We start from the raw sequence: 16260 nt of genomic DNA, 5'->3' as shown, positions 1-16260 counted from the left end.
CTCCTGCCTCAGGCTCCAGAGTAGCTGGGACTACAGGCGCCCGCCACCTCGCCCGGCTAGGTTTTTTTTTTTTTGTATTTTTAGTAGAGACGGGGTTTCACCGTGTTAGCCAGGATGGTCTCGATTTCCTGACCTCGTGATCCGCCAGTCTCGGCCTCCCAAAGTGCTGGGATTACAGGCTTGAGCCACCGCGCCCGGCTTGACTGTATTTTTGAGTCTTTCACTTACATATGTTTTTATGTTGCTGCTTAGCATCCTTTATTTCAATTCAAATAACTCCCTTCAGCATTTTTTCAAGCCTAGTGTAATGAACTCTCTCTGCTTTTGTTTGTCTGTAAATGTCTTTATCTCTCCTTTATTTCTAAAGGACATCTTTTCTGGTTTTAGTACTATTGGTTGGCAAGTTTTGTTTTCCCTTCAGCACGTTGAATACATCATCCCACTGCTTCCTGGCTTGCAAAGTTTCTGGTGGGAAATCTTCGTTATCCTTATGGATTTCCCTTCCATATAATGATTATCTTTTCTCTTACTGCTTTCAGAATTCTCATTGTCTTTAACTTTTGAAAATTTAATTATAATATGCTTCAGAGAATTCTTTAGGTTGATCTTGCTTGGAGTCTTTCGAGATTCATAAATTTGGATGTCGATATCCCTCACCAAATTTGAAAAGTTTTTATACAGTATTTCATTAAATATGCTTTCTTCCCCTTTACTTCCTCTTTTCCTTCTGGGACTTCCATAATTCAAATATCTGCATGTTTGATGGTATCCTGTAGGTCCTTTGATATTTCTTCACTCTTTCTCATTCTTTTTTTTGTTTTTGTTCCTCTAATTGTCTGATTTCAAATGACTTGTGTTTGGTGGGCCTGTTAACAGGGGCTGAAGTAGGTTTCTGGCCCCTGGATAGTGTGGGCTGCTTCCAGAGCCTTGATCCATAGGGCTGGTGCTGAGATGAGGATCCACTTCAGGAGCCACAAACAGTGAACCTGTTACTAAGTGTGAGGATGGGTGTGGCTTTCTCTGGGTCCCTACGAGTTCTCCTGCTGGGTCACTGGGTGGATCCCTAGGCAGGCAGTATTGCCTTAATCTGTATCTGAGAGGATCTAGAACTGAGTTTCAGGGCTATTTTAGGGTCTATAGCTGGGACCAATGTCAGCAGGCCTGCCCAGAGGACTCAGGTTGCATGTAATCCTCTGTGTCCCTGTGCTGCTGGCAGCACTGATCACAGACCACTACTGAGAGGGGCTAAGGCTGAGACTCCGAACAATTTCAGGATCTGCTGTAGACCTGGGGTCACAAGCATGTCCTGGCAAATGTTTCTTCCTTTGGGTCCCTGTGCTGCTGGCAGGACTCTTCTCTGACCACTGCTAAGTGGGGCTGGAGCCAAGTCTCAGGGCTATTTCAGCATCTACAACCATGGTTGAAGCCAGAAAACCTGCCCTAATGACTCAGGTGGACATGTCTCTTCCTGTGTCCCTATTTTTCTGGCAGGATTGAGCCCATAAGCTATCTAAATAGCTCAGCCGTTGCTTACAATTTGTACTTCAGGACCTGACAGAGTTCCCCATAAGGCTTCTAATAGCACTACGTAGGTGGTGTCCTGATATGAGGGCCCTCTGAGGAGGCAGTCAAAGAGGATTTGCATGCAGCATCTCCAAGAACAGGGGCAGGCAATGACTCTACAGAAAATCCTAGGTCTGCCAACCTCAGTGAAATTCTTGGGCATAGTCTGGTCTTCCAATGGCCAACAAATTTCTAACACTGTTAGACATTAGCTTTTATAGCTTAGCCCAACCCAGACATTTTGCCAGGCTCAACATCTGTTAAGTCTCTACATGTTCTGGCAACAACACATTCCGCCCCTTTCCATTTTACTTCAGCCTTTCTACAAAATCACTTGCAAGTCTACCACCTTCCACTGGGGGAAGCCCCAGCAATGAACATTAGAAGAAACTCAGCAGGCTATATAAGGCAGTTGGTTCCCCCAGAAGCCAGTTTTAGATTTGAGATATTGGCCAACCCTGACAATGCTTTCTGGAGCATATGGAATAAGCATGGTCAAAAATGGCTCCTGATGGGATTTTGGATCCAGCGGCTGCCATCAGCTGCTGCCTGATACATGCCAAATATCAAATGTTTACTGATGACTGCTACAGACCAAGGCTCATTTTGGCCACCAGCAGGTAAAACTCTACACCCAGATCCTTACCTTGTCCTGGATGGATAGATTCCTCTCGGCAACAGCTCAGCACAGCTGTGGAAGTTCCTTGCTTAAATGGAAATGGTACTTCTAGGAGTGTGTTAAACTGGACAAATAGGTCTTTTACAAGTTCTAGGAGGTTGCAGCTTGCCCCATGCTCAACCTCTTGCCCATGGACCTAGGGACACTGGTACTGGCATTGCCACTGCCTCCTCCTCTGGAAAATGAGGTGCCCCTTGGGACCAACTGTCTGACATGAAAAAGGAGTCAACGTACTTTACTGATGATATTGTCACCATTGTATGCAATGCAGCTTGCTGGAGAACCATGGCCTATCACTTGGCTTTGAGTACCTCTCTAACCAGGTTCAGTGTCATCAGGTCTGCCCAACTTGGAAGCTATACACTTGGCTGTACAGAATGCCCTTACTAGGTAACTTCTTCATAGATTTTCTTCTAGATCTTTACTGATTGCTAACAGCTTTACATCTGGCAAGGCCAATAGCAGAGAGATGATTTCTTAATACAAGGCTGTCCCTTCCGGGGATCCTAAATTTGTAAGGTATTGTCAACTTGGCCTATTTCTATTTTTGTTACACGTTTTTGCACAAACTTTAACATGACATTCCAGAGGCACATTTCAACAGCACAGCAGGCTGATTTCTAGGATGAATACACTTTCTCTAGCCACTTCTGTTGCCTCCCTGGATCCCTCCTCACTTCCATACCTGCTGGCAACTTGGCCACATAATCCCTCTGGGCATTGAGGAATGTATGTGTTTGTTGACTGGACCCATAGACAAGGCATTCCCCTGCAAGTCTCTCTGGCCAAGACAGAGACTGACAACTGAGACATATGCTTCAAGATCAAATACTGGTGTCAAACTCAATGGGGATCTTTTCCACAGAATTTCTATCCCTTTTCCTGGTGGTGTATTGATTACATTGATCCCTTGCCCCCTACTGCAGGCGCTGCCTAGTGTACCCTTACTATGATTGACTCCTTTATGGGGTATGCTGGCCTTTCACTGCCTCTGGCCTAACGAGGACCATTTTAGTTTCCTTTGTTGTTCCAGATATCATAAATTCTGATCAAGGGACTCATTTTCCCTACCATGCTACCCAGAACCAGACACTAGAACAGGGCATCTTATGGAACTTTCATTTGCCATACCAAGCACAACCTCACGCCTCACTTAATGTAACAATGGCCCATTGAAAGACATGCTACTAAAATTACTCTTTGGTAAATGGATCTTTAAGTAGGTCTCCTTTCTCCTACAATCCATAATTTATCTCAACTCTTTATCGACAGTATTCTATATCCCTTACACTAATTTTATATAGCCTTCCACTCTGCTCCTGTTTGCTCGCAAGGGCAATCTGGCTCATTTTGCTGTCCGGGAGGATTGTACCTGTTACTCTGTCAATGATTTCTCTCCATATGAATTTGACTTTTCAATTATTCCTCCAACCTTTTTGACTTGGATGCTTAATCAAGGAACAGATTGCTAAATATGATCCCTTAATGACTGAAAGCCCATTGAAATGCCCTAGACATTTAATTTGAGCACAAGAGTACCTGGACAAGCTGATGCCAGAGCTTGAGACCCTGCCTTTGTACTCAGGATATAAAGGGTGCCTGCTTAATCCCCATTCCAAGCCGAGGCAGGAATTGGAAATTATAGATACAGGGTTGAGTAGTGGAAATGTGTGGGTTGCTATTTGTGGAGACAGCAAGTTATATCTGGAAAATGCGAACCACTTCTGGAAATGACAGATTCCAAATGTGACCCACAGCCACCACCATACTAGTTCCCAACTCTCACTACTGGGAGGTATGTACTTAGCTAGGAGCTACAGATGTATTTAAGACTCCAAGATTCCCCACTGGTGTTACTACAACTGCCCCATGTCCAGGGTACAGTCTCTGCCAAATTAATAAAATATTGTTACTTCCCTTGGCTGTGTTTGTTAGTTTGCTTGTGCTTAACTTGGGCACTGGGGATATGGGTCAACCCATAATGTTTCAACCTGACCCACAGAATGTGCAACAGCCCCACAGAGCCCCTTCAGTAGTGTACCACAAATTGGAGAAATTGGACCTGCCTGGAGGTTATCCTGAGCTCCATGAGAACAGCCTATCTTTGAGCCTGGCTCATGACTGAATCCCTCCCCAGCTGGCAGCCTTCCATTATGAATAGCTCAAATGATATTGGTGTTTAAACAATTTTGAGCAGTAGTATATGCTAGTGGACATTCTCTTGAGCATGGCCTCTGTAGATTGACTGAATTCATGTCTGTGGATTAAACCCTGGCTGTTAATTCTTTGCTCCATGGTACCTGAGATCTCTATGGGAAGCTGTGCCCCAGAATGTAGAATCATGCATAGAGTCTCTCTGAACACAGCCTATCAGTGTTCCAAGAATATACATCCTTTATAGATAGACTACGAAGGGCAGTCCCAGATCAAAGTGGCTTGAGCATTTGCCTGTTGTGTCACTGACGACCCAGCAGACTTGAAAGAAATCTGTGTCTCCCATGCACACATATGTTTATTGTGGCACTATTCACAACAGCAAAGACTTGGAACCAACCCAAATGTGCATCAGTGATAAACTGGATTAAGAGAATGTGGCACATATACACCATGAAATACTATGCAGCCATAAAAAAGGATGAGTTCATGTCCTTTGTAGGGACATGGATGCAGCTGGAAACCATCATTCTCAGCAAACTATCGCAAGAACAGAAAACCAAACACCACATGTTCTCACTCATAGGTGAGAATTGAACAATGAGAACACTTGGACACAGGAAGGGGAACATCACACACTGGGGCCTGTCATGGGGAGGAGGGAGGGGGGAGGGATAGCATTAGGAGATATACCTAATGTAAATGACGAGTTAACAGGTGCAGCACACCAACATGGCACATGTATATATATGTAACAAACCTGCATGTTGTGCACATGTACCCTAGAACTTAAAGTATAATAATAATAATAATAATAATAATAATAATAATAATAATAAAAAGAAATCTGTGTCTCCAGCAGCTGCAGAGTCACCTGTGAATCTATTTTGGGCAAGACCTTCACATGTTACCATAACTCTTAGTCCTTAGACGCTCCCTTTTATCCCCTATGGATTGCTACATGGTAGGGACACCCTTTTCCTGGATTGCTCCTGACATCAACCCAATCCAAGAGGTCATTGATAGATATGACATCATCTCAGACAATGTCATTCCAACCCAAGTGCTTGCCAGTGGAATTGATTTCACCTCAGACAACTGCTTCTGCTCCAAACTTGGACTGTTTTAGACATCCCCTTTAAACAACTCCCACACTCAGTGCTCAGTCTTGATTCCCCTGCTATCCATGACTGATCCAAATATACTGCAACCTTATATTGCCCAATGTGAATATGAACCCTGGGAAGACTATTTCCTTGAGATTGTTACTTGTTTGACCCTGGATCCTGCCCTGCTGACATCTGCCTGTGAAATTATGAGTTCAAAAGTCCTACTATTGCAAAGCAGCCCTAGAGTGCATTAAGCCTCTGTGGGATGCAAAGCATTTCATCTTGAATGCCATTCAGGGTAGAGTTTCTCCTAATATGTCTTCTGTGCCATGCCCAGCCACGTACCCCCCAGATTTTCTATTCCTATGTGCACTTCTAACGATTTCCTGCGATTTCTCTTTGCCTGCAATGCCAACCATGGCAGAAACAGCCATGTACCCCAGCATTCTTGAGGCTGGTGCCCAGGAAACTACACCCACAGATACCACACCCATAAATACCTCTACTTCCTGTCTTCTTCACACTTATGTCACAACAACAACTACACTAACCTGGTACAGACCAAGATCTCCAACACATATGTACAAGCTGCCAAAGTTTCAGCCATGGCCATAGCCCTTCACAACTGTTAAGCCTACCACCAAGTCCCATTGGGCATGGGCCCACCTTAATGACTTTCCTGCTGACACCACATTAGGCCAAGTTCTATCATAGCTTACAGTGAAATTCTTAAATTTCACATCTGCTGAAATATACCAGCTACCTTCATTTCTAGCTATACTCACCAGGGACAGCTGCACATTATAATCAAGTTACCCCCATAGGCTTACCACTTGTGCCCAGGAGCCCACTAAACTTGGACAGTTCTCCACATTGGGGCCTTCAACCTCCTTATAATATCTTCATAGGTACATTATGCTCTAAATAACAGCATTTTCAGGCTCTACTGTGGCCCAAACTCATAGGCATAGCACCTTATATATTTTCCTTGCTTAATCCCCCATATTTTTCCGAATAAAACCATACCCCCATGTACAGTGGTTACACTGAGGATTCTCCTAGTTCTTTACCAACCAGCTAACTGCTCATTTCCATCAACCCCAAAACACCAGGCAAAACAGGTAATATTTATTCCCATCTTAATAGGGCTTACCATAGCCACAGGAGCTGCCAGTGTTGGCACCAGAACAGCAGCCTTTGCATACAAAATAAAATCTTAGCTGGCAACCAGCACCTTTCAGATCATAGGCCCTTTCAGATCATATTCAAAGGCTGATGAAACGTTGTCCTTTACACAACAAGCCCATTTGTCTCTAGCCCGAGTGATAATGGATAACACACTGCTCTTGATTACTCACTAGCCAGGGGAGAGAGGGGTTTGTGCCATGCAAGGCACCTCCTGCCATATATACATTAATAACTCTGGACAGGTACAGGCCAAGCTATGAGGAATAGGCTAAGAAGTAAAGAACTTTTATAATATAACCAAAATCTACCAGTGTATTTCCTTAAATACACAGGGATCTGACCTGTTCTCTTGGCTTTCTTGCACAAGGCGATGTGCCTGGTTGTGAACTGAGTTCCAACCACTTGCCATATGGCTAATAGAACATCTCCTAGTTGTCATCTGTATCAAAGTTTGCCTTCAGTGGCTAGCTAGTCACCTTTAACATCTCCACAATCCAGGTGGCAAGCAGTCTTCCTCCCAATTAGTGTTGTTAAAGACGTTGAGGCACCACAGGGTTGAAAGTATTGTAAATTTAAAAACTTTATATTTTCTTGCTGCCTCAACATCCCCACAAAGAGGCTATGAACACCACGACCAAGTAACCAGATGTACTTGTGTGGTAAGGTTGGCTTCTCTCACAAGTTTCCTTTCTTGCCCTCCATGACTGTGATCTACTAACTTTCTGATGCACCAATGAAATCCTTTTGTGCCTTTTGCTTATTTACTCCACCGTTGCCCTTAATAAAGGCACTTATGCGTGGGTCTTCTCTCTTTTTTGACTCCCTTCCGCATGGTTGAGCCCACTCCCTTGGTGCTCTTCCTATGTGAACCTCTCTTGGCAGGCAGTTACTCTTTAGGGTCCATGATGTAATCAACTTTGTTTTCCTGAACCTCTCCTTTTCCCCCGTCTTGCGGCCATAACTGACCAACCATAACCTGAAAGTAAATAGAACAGAAAACAAAAAGGCAATCTAATGGATGGGAGAAATATTTGCAAATTATATGACTGATAAGGGATTCATATCCAAAATATATAAAGAACTCCTACAACTTAACACTTTTTTAGAAATCAATTCAAAAATGGGCAAATGATTTGAATGGACATTTCTCCAGAGAAGATACACGAATGATCAATAAGCTCATGAAAAGATGCTCAATATTATTAGTCATTAGGAAAATGCCAGTCAAAACCTCTTCACTCACTAGAATGACTACAATTTTTAAAAATAGAAAAATGTCAAGTGTTGACAAACATGTGGAGGAACTTGAACACCCATACATTGTTTGCTGAGAATGTAAAATGATGCAGCCACTGCTGAAATAAGTTAGCAGTTTCTCAGAAAGTTAAACAAAAAATGACCATATGACCCAGTAATTTCAGAGAATTAAAAACAGGTGTTCAAACAAAAAACTGTACATCAATGTTTATAGCAGCACTATTCACAATGGCTAATAGGTGGAAATAATGCAAATGGCCATCAAAAGGTGAATGCATGAAGAGAGTGTGGTATATCCATTCAATAGAATATTATTCAACCATAAAAATGAAGTATTGATACATGCTACAACAGATATGTGCCTAGAAAATATTATGCTAAGTAACAGGAGCCAAACACAGATGGTAACATATTAAAATTTCATTTATATGAAATACCCAGATTAGGTAAATCTGTAGAGAGCAAAAGCAGATTAGTGGTTTCCAGGAGCTTAGGAGAGGGGGAAATGGAAGCTGACTGCTAATAGACAAAACATATCTTTGAGATGATAAAAATGCTTTGCAGGTCCGGCGTGGTGGCTCACATCTGTAATCCCAGCACTTTGGGAGGCCGAGGCAGGTGGATCACTTGAGGTCAGGAGTTCGAATTCAGCCTGGCCAACATGGAGCTATCCCATCTCTACTGAAAACACAAAAGATTAGCCCGGCGTGGTGGCAGGCACCTGTAATCCCAACTACTCAGGAGGCTAAGGCAGCAGAATCGCTTGAACCTGGGAGGCAGAAGTTGCAGTCAGCCAACATTGCGCCATTGCACTCCAGCCCAGGCAACAGTGCGAGACTCTGTCTCAAAAAAAAAAAAAAAAAAAAAAAAAAAGAATGTTTTGCACGACATTGTGAATAAATAAATATATACAGATCTGGTATGGTGACTCATTCCTGTTATCCTAGCACTTTGGAAGGCCAAGGAAGGAATATCACTTAAGGCCAGGAGTTTGAGACTAGCCTGGGTAACATAGAGAGACCCTATCTATATAAAAAACAAACAAACAAAAGTTATTCAGGCATGGTGACACACATCTGTAGTCCTAGCTACTCATAAGGCTTAGGCAGGAGGGTTGCCTGAGCCCAGAAGTTGGAGGTTACAAGGTTATCGTGAGGTATAATCATATCACTGTACTCCAGCCTGGGAACAGAGTAAGACCTTGTCATATATATATATTCTTCTATTGATTCTATTTCTCTGGAGAGCCCTGATTAACACAAGCAAACTGATGTCATTGATTTGATACTTTTTTCCTTTTTCTAATATAGAAATTTACAGCCATAAGTTTTCCTTTAAATACAGCTTGAGAGGTATTCCATTAATGTTTTTGATCAATAGGCTTTCTTTCTCAGCAGCTTTAGATAAATGGAAAAAAATTGAGCTAAAAGTACAAAGTTCCCATATACCCTTTATCACTCACTTTTAATTCCCTATTATTAACATCTTGCATTATTGTGGTATATTTGTTACAATTGATGAGCCAATAATACATTATTATTAACTAAAATCCATAGCTTACATTAGGATTCGCTCATGGTGTTGCACATTCTATAGATTTTGACAAATGTATGATGACATGTATCCAGCATTATAGAATCACAGAATAATTATTTCACTGCCTTAGAAATTGGTGCTGTACTTAAATTTCCCTCTCTTCTCCCTAGCCCCAGCAACCACTGATCTTTACACTGTCTCGAGTTTTGCCTTTCCCAGAAAGTCATTTACAGGCATACCTCATTTTAGTGTGCTTCATTTTATTGCACTTTGCAGATACCCGCATTTTTTAATTTACAAATTGCAGGTTTGTGGCAACACTGCATCAAGCAAGTCTATCAGTGCAATTTTTCCAAAAACATGTGCTCCACAAAAACCTCTCAGATTTGATAAATGAATTGGGTAAAGTTGCAGGATACAAAATCAGTGTACAAAATCAGTGGTGTTTCTATGCACCAATAACTAGCTGAGAATAAAATCAGGAAATCAATCTCATTTACAATAGCTACAAAAAAATAAAATGAAATATCTAGGAATAAATTTAACAAAGGAGGTGAAAGATTACCATAAGAAAAGCTACAAAACACTAATGAAATAAATTGTTGATAACACAAATAAATAGAAAAACATGCTCATGGATCAGAAGAATTAATATAATTAAAATGACCATACTGCCCAAAGAAATCTGTAGATTCAAAGCACTATCAAAATATCAATGTCATTTTTCAAAGAATTTGAAAAAACAATCCTAAAATTCATTTGGAACCAAAAGACAGCCTGATTATCCAAACCAATTCTAACCAAAAAGGAACAAAGCTTGAGGTATCACATTACTTGACTTCAAATTATATTCCAAGGCTATCATAACCCAAACGGCATGGTACTGGTATAAAAATAGACACATAGATCAATGTGTCAGATTAGAATAGAATAGAGAACTCAGAAATAATGCCACATATTTACAGCCAACTGATCTTCCACAAAGATCAGTTAGGGCTTCAGCATATGAATTTTGGTGGAATACAATTCAGCCCATAGAAGTAATTCAGGGAATAGGGAAAAGTAGATAAAATCTAGATCCTATCCAAGGTAGGAATCTAAAAGGAGGCTCCTTCCCTCTATAATGCTGGGATCTCAAAGTGGCAAACCCTCAGTGTAAGTGTAAACAACTCAGGAATCTGTGTGAAGGATTTGGCAAGAGATAATGCTTGTCTTACCTTTGTCACCAGTGAAGGGAAACTTAAAGTTACCTATGTGGTCCTAAAAAAATCAAGTGTATCATTTAAAGTACTCTGACATGGGCATCTTCCTACAAAGACTGGCAAAAGAAAATGCAAATAGCCAAAAGCTAGAAAGAACACAAATGTCCATCATTATTAGGAAGAATAAATAACTTATGGCCTTATATAATGGAATATTACATACCAAAGAAAAAACAAACTGCTGCTAAATGTAACAACACAGACAAATATCACAGACGTAATGTTGAGCAAAAGAATCCATGATATGCTATAAATTTTTTCTATATAAAAACCAATTACTTTTATAGGCCCTAATCCTGTCTTACTGGTGTCCTTATAAGAAGAGGCAAAGTTAACCCATGTGATAGTGATGTGAATAGTGCTTTTCCTTACTGATGGAGTGTTGAGTGGTAACATACAACACGGAGCCTTTTGCAGTACAAAAACTGTTCTACATGGGCCAGGCACAGTGGCTCACACCTGTAATCCCAGCACTTTGGGATGCCGAGGTGGGCGGATCACTTGAGGTCAGGAGTTCAAGACCAGCCTGACCAACATGGCGAAACCCCATCTCTACTAAAACTACAAAAATTAGCCAGGTGTGGTGGCGCATGCCTATAATCCCAGCTACTCAGGAGGCTGAAGCAGGAGAATCACTTGAACCCAGGAGGCAGAGGTTGTAGTGAGCCTAGATCATGCGACTGCAATCCAGCCTGGGCAACAGAGTGAAACTTCATCTCAAAAAAAAAGAAAAGAAAAGAAAATACTCTACATGGATGTGTTCATAAGTGAAAATTTGCTGAGCTGTGTACCTAAGATTTCTCTAGTTTATTGTATGTAAATAATACTTTAATTTTTAAAATCTCTATTTTTAAAAGAAAATGCAAATTATCTACGGAGGAATGAAAGGCTAGACTTTTAATTTTTATAAATCTATAATGACAAACTTATAAAAAGACTAGAAAATTAATATAAATTTCCAAAAAACCTGATCTTGCATTTGGAAATTATAATCAGAAATGATGCCTAATAAGCTTCTCAAGGATATTAGATACTGAAATAATCAAACTATAAAAAATATATTTACTGAATAAAATTGAAGTTGGAAAACAAACATGTACCAAAAACTTTAGACAATTAACAGAATCTAAAATGAACTATCCTAGAAAGGAAAATTATAAATGTTGAAATTACAGAATCAATATATTTTCTTGAGAAAACTTTTAGTTCTGACCAGGACAGAGTAGCTTATATTTTAGTAACCCTTTTTACATATACACATACAAGCATATACATATGTGTGTGTGTGTGTATGTGTGCATGTGAACAGTCTATATAAGACAATGGTTTAAGGCATTGAGGAGTAATCGATAATGTTAGGAGTTGAGGAACCATGGTCCTTGAGAGAAGGAAAGCATAAGAGAAAAGATTCATATTTATCCTGACCTATTTTTTGAACAAATTTTAACATGAGGACTATAGTCAAAGTATACAGCATAGTCATATTGGAAAGAGGAAGCAGAGATCAGAATTCAGAGATGCCAAGTGGCTGGGACTTAAGCAAATTCCCAAAGGGGAATAAATCATAGAGAAAGAAGCCAACTACAAATTTACCTCAAATCACTGGCCAAATTCTGAGCTTCACATTAAGGGTCAGGAATCCAATAAATCCAGCAGAAAACAGCAGCTAGGAGGCTAACAAACTGTACAGAAGTTTCAGCAATTATGTTGTACTGATGAGACAGAGATTGGAGTTCAATATTTGCCAGGGTAAAGGGGTTTTGGTAAAAACTGGGTTTTCAATTGAGATCCCAGAATGATCACACTCTAGAAATATGGACCATTCTCTATAAGTAATAATAAATTGAAATGGAGTAGTCATAACAAAGTCTCAACTCAACCCTCTGCAGGATTGATATGGTCATTAGTACTTAGAAGAGGACTTAACTCCTTTAAGTTTTCATGGAGAATGTTTAGCACCCAGTACAAATTGTGAGACATCTTATACAACATAAGCAAAAAGACAAAAACAAAGAGTAAAATAGACAATAAAAACAGACTCAGAAAAGATTTGGCATTAACAGATATTTTATATTATTATTAATTGACACATAAATATAGATTTAAAATGTAAAACCTGATCAGAGATATGAAATATAAAAAGAGTCAAATGAAAGTTCTAAAATGGAAAACTACTATAATTAAAATAAGAAGTTTAATAGATTAGTAAATAGTTCATTAGATACGATTTTTCAGATGATTAGTGAACTGGGAAATATAAAAGAATCAAGAACATAAAAGGAGATACAAAATATTGAATAAAACATAAGAGACACATGGGATATTGATAAAAGGGCTAACATATGGGTAATTGGAGTCAAGATAGAAGTGAGAGAGTAAGTAAAAGGTATAGTATTTGAAGAAATACTGGTGAATAATTTTTGAAAATTGGAAAGAAATTGCTTAAGAAATGAGTGTAAAGGCTCTTTGAGGCTTTTTTTTTTTTTGAGACGGAGTCTCACTCTGTCTCCCAGGCTGGAGTGCCGTGGCGTGATCTCGGCTCACTGCAAGCTCCACCTTCCAGGTTCACGCCATTCGCCTGCCTCAGCCTCCCAAGTAGCTGGGACTACAGGCACCTGCCACCATTTTTAGCAAAGAAGAGTAAAGATTTAACTAAACTATGGAATTATATCCTAGAACAGTCATACAAATTTATTTTCTTACTTTTTTTGAGACGGAGTCTCGCTCTGTCGCCCAGGCTGGAGTGCAGTGGCGCCATCTCGGGTCACTGCAAGCTCCGCCTCCTGGGTTCACGCCATTCTCCTGCCTCAGCCTCCCGAGTAGCTGGGACTACAGGTGCCCACCACCACGCCCAGCTAATTTTTTGTATTTTTAGTAGAGACGGAGTTTCACCGTGTTAGCCAGGATGGTCTCAAACTCCTGACCTCATGATCCACCCACCTTGGCCTTCCAAAGTGCTGGGATTACAGGTGTGAGCCACGGCGCCTGGCCAATTTTTTTTAAGTTTACAAAATATAGGTTCAAAATTCCCTATAAACACCAAACAAGATAAATACAAAGAGAACCACATCAGGGACTAAGCTTAACGCTCAGTTATTATTTCTTCTGTAAGATATAATCTTCCATTAATGCAATAAAGTGTATTTTTCTTTTTTTAACTGCTGTGCAGGAAAGTATTTTATTTAAAAATGAACTGAAAGTGCCTGTCAATATTCATATATAGGTACTGTGAACACAATCATAAAATTAGAATCAAAACACTTTGGTGATAAAAGCTTCTTCCCAAATCAAGCATGAGGCAAAAGAAAAATGTAAGACTTCATAAAACAGTAACAATACTTGAGAAATTCAAAGCTCATAGCAGAAGTGGACATAAAAACAAATATGGCTGGGCACGGTGGTTCACACCTGTAATCCCAGCACTTTGGAAGGCCGAGGCAGGTGGATCACATGAGGTCAGCAGTTCGAAACCAGCCTGGTTGGCCATGGTGAAACTCCATCTCTACTAAAAATAAAAAAATTAGCTGGGTGTGGTGGCACAGGCCTGTCATTACAGCTACTTGGGAAGCTGAGGCAGGAGAATCCCTTGAACCCAGGAGGTAGTGGTTGCAGTGAGCAGAGATTGTGCCACTGCACTCCAGCCTGGGCGATGAGAGTGAAATTCTGTCTAAAAAACAAAACAAAAAAACAACCAACAAACAAAAAACCATAAAATAAAATAAGAGTTGGCTGAATTCAATAAAGTAAATGAGGTTAAGATCATCATAGAAATGAGGTAAAGTATATTTTCCTATTTCATCACGATAGCTTTCCTCTTTGGAAATTTTATTTGAATTTTAAAAATATCCTCTATATGTTTACTTAACTTTTTGAACATAGAGTATACAGTTGTAATATTTGTATTAATATCCCTATTTGCTAATTCCAATATCTTGGTCTGTTTTGACTGATTATTTTCATTGTGGATATTGTATTGCCTCTGTATGCCTGGTAATCTTTGATTAGGCTCTAACATTGTAAATATTACCTTGTTGGGTGCTGGATATTTTTGTATTGCTATACATTCTCTTGAGTTTTGTTTTGAGATACAGTTATTTTATTTGGAAAAAGTTTGATACTTTCAAATCTTGTTTTTGTGATTTGTTAGGTACATCTGGAGTGTAGCAGTACTCTATTCCACACACATGAAATATGAATTTTTCCAGTCTGTGGTGGGAAAAGGCACTGTTTCCAGCCATGTGTGTTAGGTACTATTCCTTCTTATCCTTTTTGACAGTTCATTCCCCAGCATTGAGTTTCATTACAGACAGATGCTTGTCAGTACTCTACTGAATATTCCACATGAACTGTGCTGGTTAATTTTATGTATCAGTTTGTCTTGGCTAAGGGATGCCCAGATAGCTGGCAACACGTTATTACTGTGTGTGCCTGTAAGGGTGTCTTTGGAGTAGATTAGCATTTGAACCAGTAGTCTAAATAAAAAGATCTACCCTCACCAAGGCATCATCCCATCAGTTGAGGGTCTGAATAGAACAAAAATGTGGAGAAGGATGAATTCCTTCTTTTCTTGAGATAGGCTCATCCACTTCTGCCATCAGACATCAGCACTCCTGGTTTTCGGGCCCTACGACTTTGAGACTTACACCTGCACTCTCCTTCCCACTCCCGGGTTCTTAGGCCTTGGAGTCAAACTGAGAGTTATACCATTGGCTCCTCTGGCTCTTCAATCCTTAGATCCAGACTGAATTACACCACTGGCTTTCCTGGTTATCCAACTTCCAAATGGCAGATGGTGGAACTTCTTGACCACTATAATCACATGAAACAATTTCCATAATAAATCTCTTCTTCCCCCTTTCTCTCTCTTCACACCACCAACTCACCACCACCACACACACACACACACACACACACACACACACACACACACACACACACACACACACATATCTCCTTCCATGCAGTTATCTCTTCTCTTTGATAGTCTGTCCTGTCAACTTTGGCTTCCTTGGTTTCCCAGGACTCAGCTCCATTTCCTCAACACAGCTAGTCTGACAGGCTCTGCCTCCGTTCCTCTTCCTTGAGCTGTAGGCTGAAAATCTCTCAAGATGGTAAAATGAGGCAATGGTAACGCTTACCTCATTTTTTCCCATATTTCAAAATCACTGTCTTTCATTGCCTCATTCCAGTATCTTAAAAGGTACTGTTTCACACATTTTTGTCTGTTTTGTTGCTGTTGTTTTTGCTATAGACATTGCTGCAAGTAGGAGAGTAAATCCAGCCCCTGTTGCTCATCTCACCCAAAGTGGCTTTACAAAGGTTTTTAAATTATCTTTGTAGGTAATTCTGATATAACATGACATATCCATTCCTAACATCACCACATTATGCAGAATCATACAATAAAAACCCCAGGGTTCATGGGAAACTGAAGTTAGGGAAACAATATAAAATACTGATACATTAAACAAAAATACAGCAACTGCCAAAAAAATGTAAGTACAGTTTTTAA

Source organism: Rhinopithecus roxellana, chromosome 8 (genome assembly GCF_007565055.1).
Source record: "Rhinopithecus roxellana isolate Shanxi Qingling chromosome 8, ASM756505v1, whole genome shotgun sequence".
In the NCBI taxonomy this organism is placed as follows: domain Eukaryota; kingdom Metazoa; phylum Chordata; class Mammalia; order Primates; family Cercopithecidae; genus Rhinopithecus; species Rhinopithecus roxellana.
The sequence above is the reverse complement of the archived record's forward strand: the minus strand, read 5'-3'. Positions refer to the sequence as shown.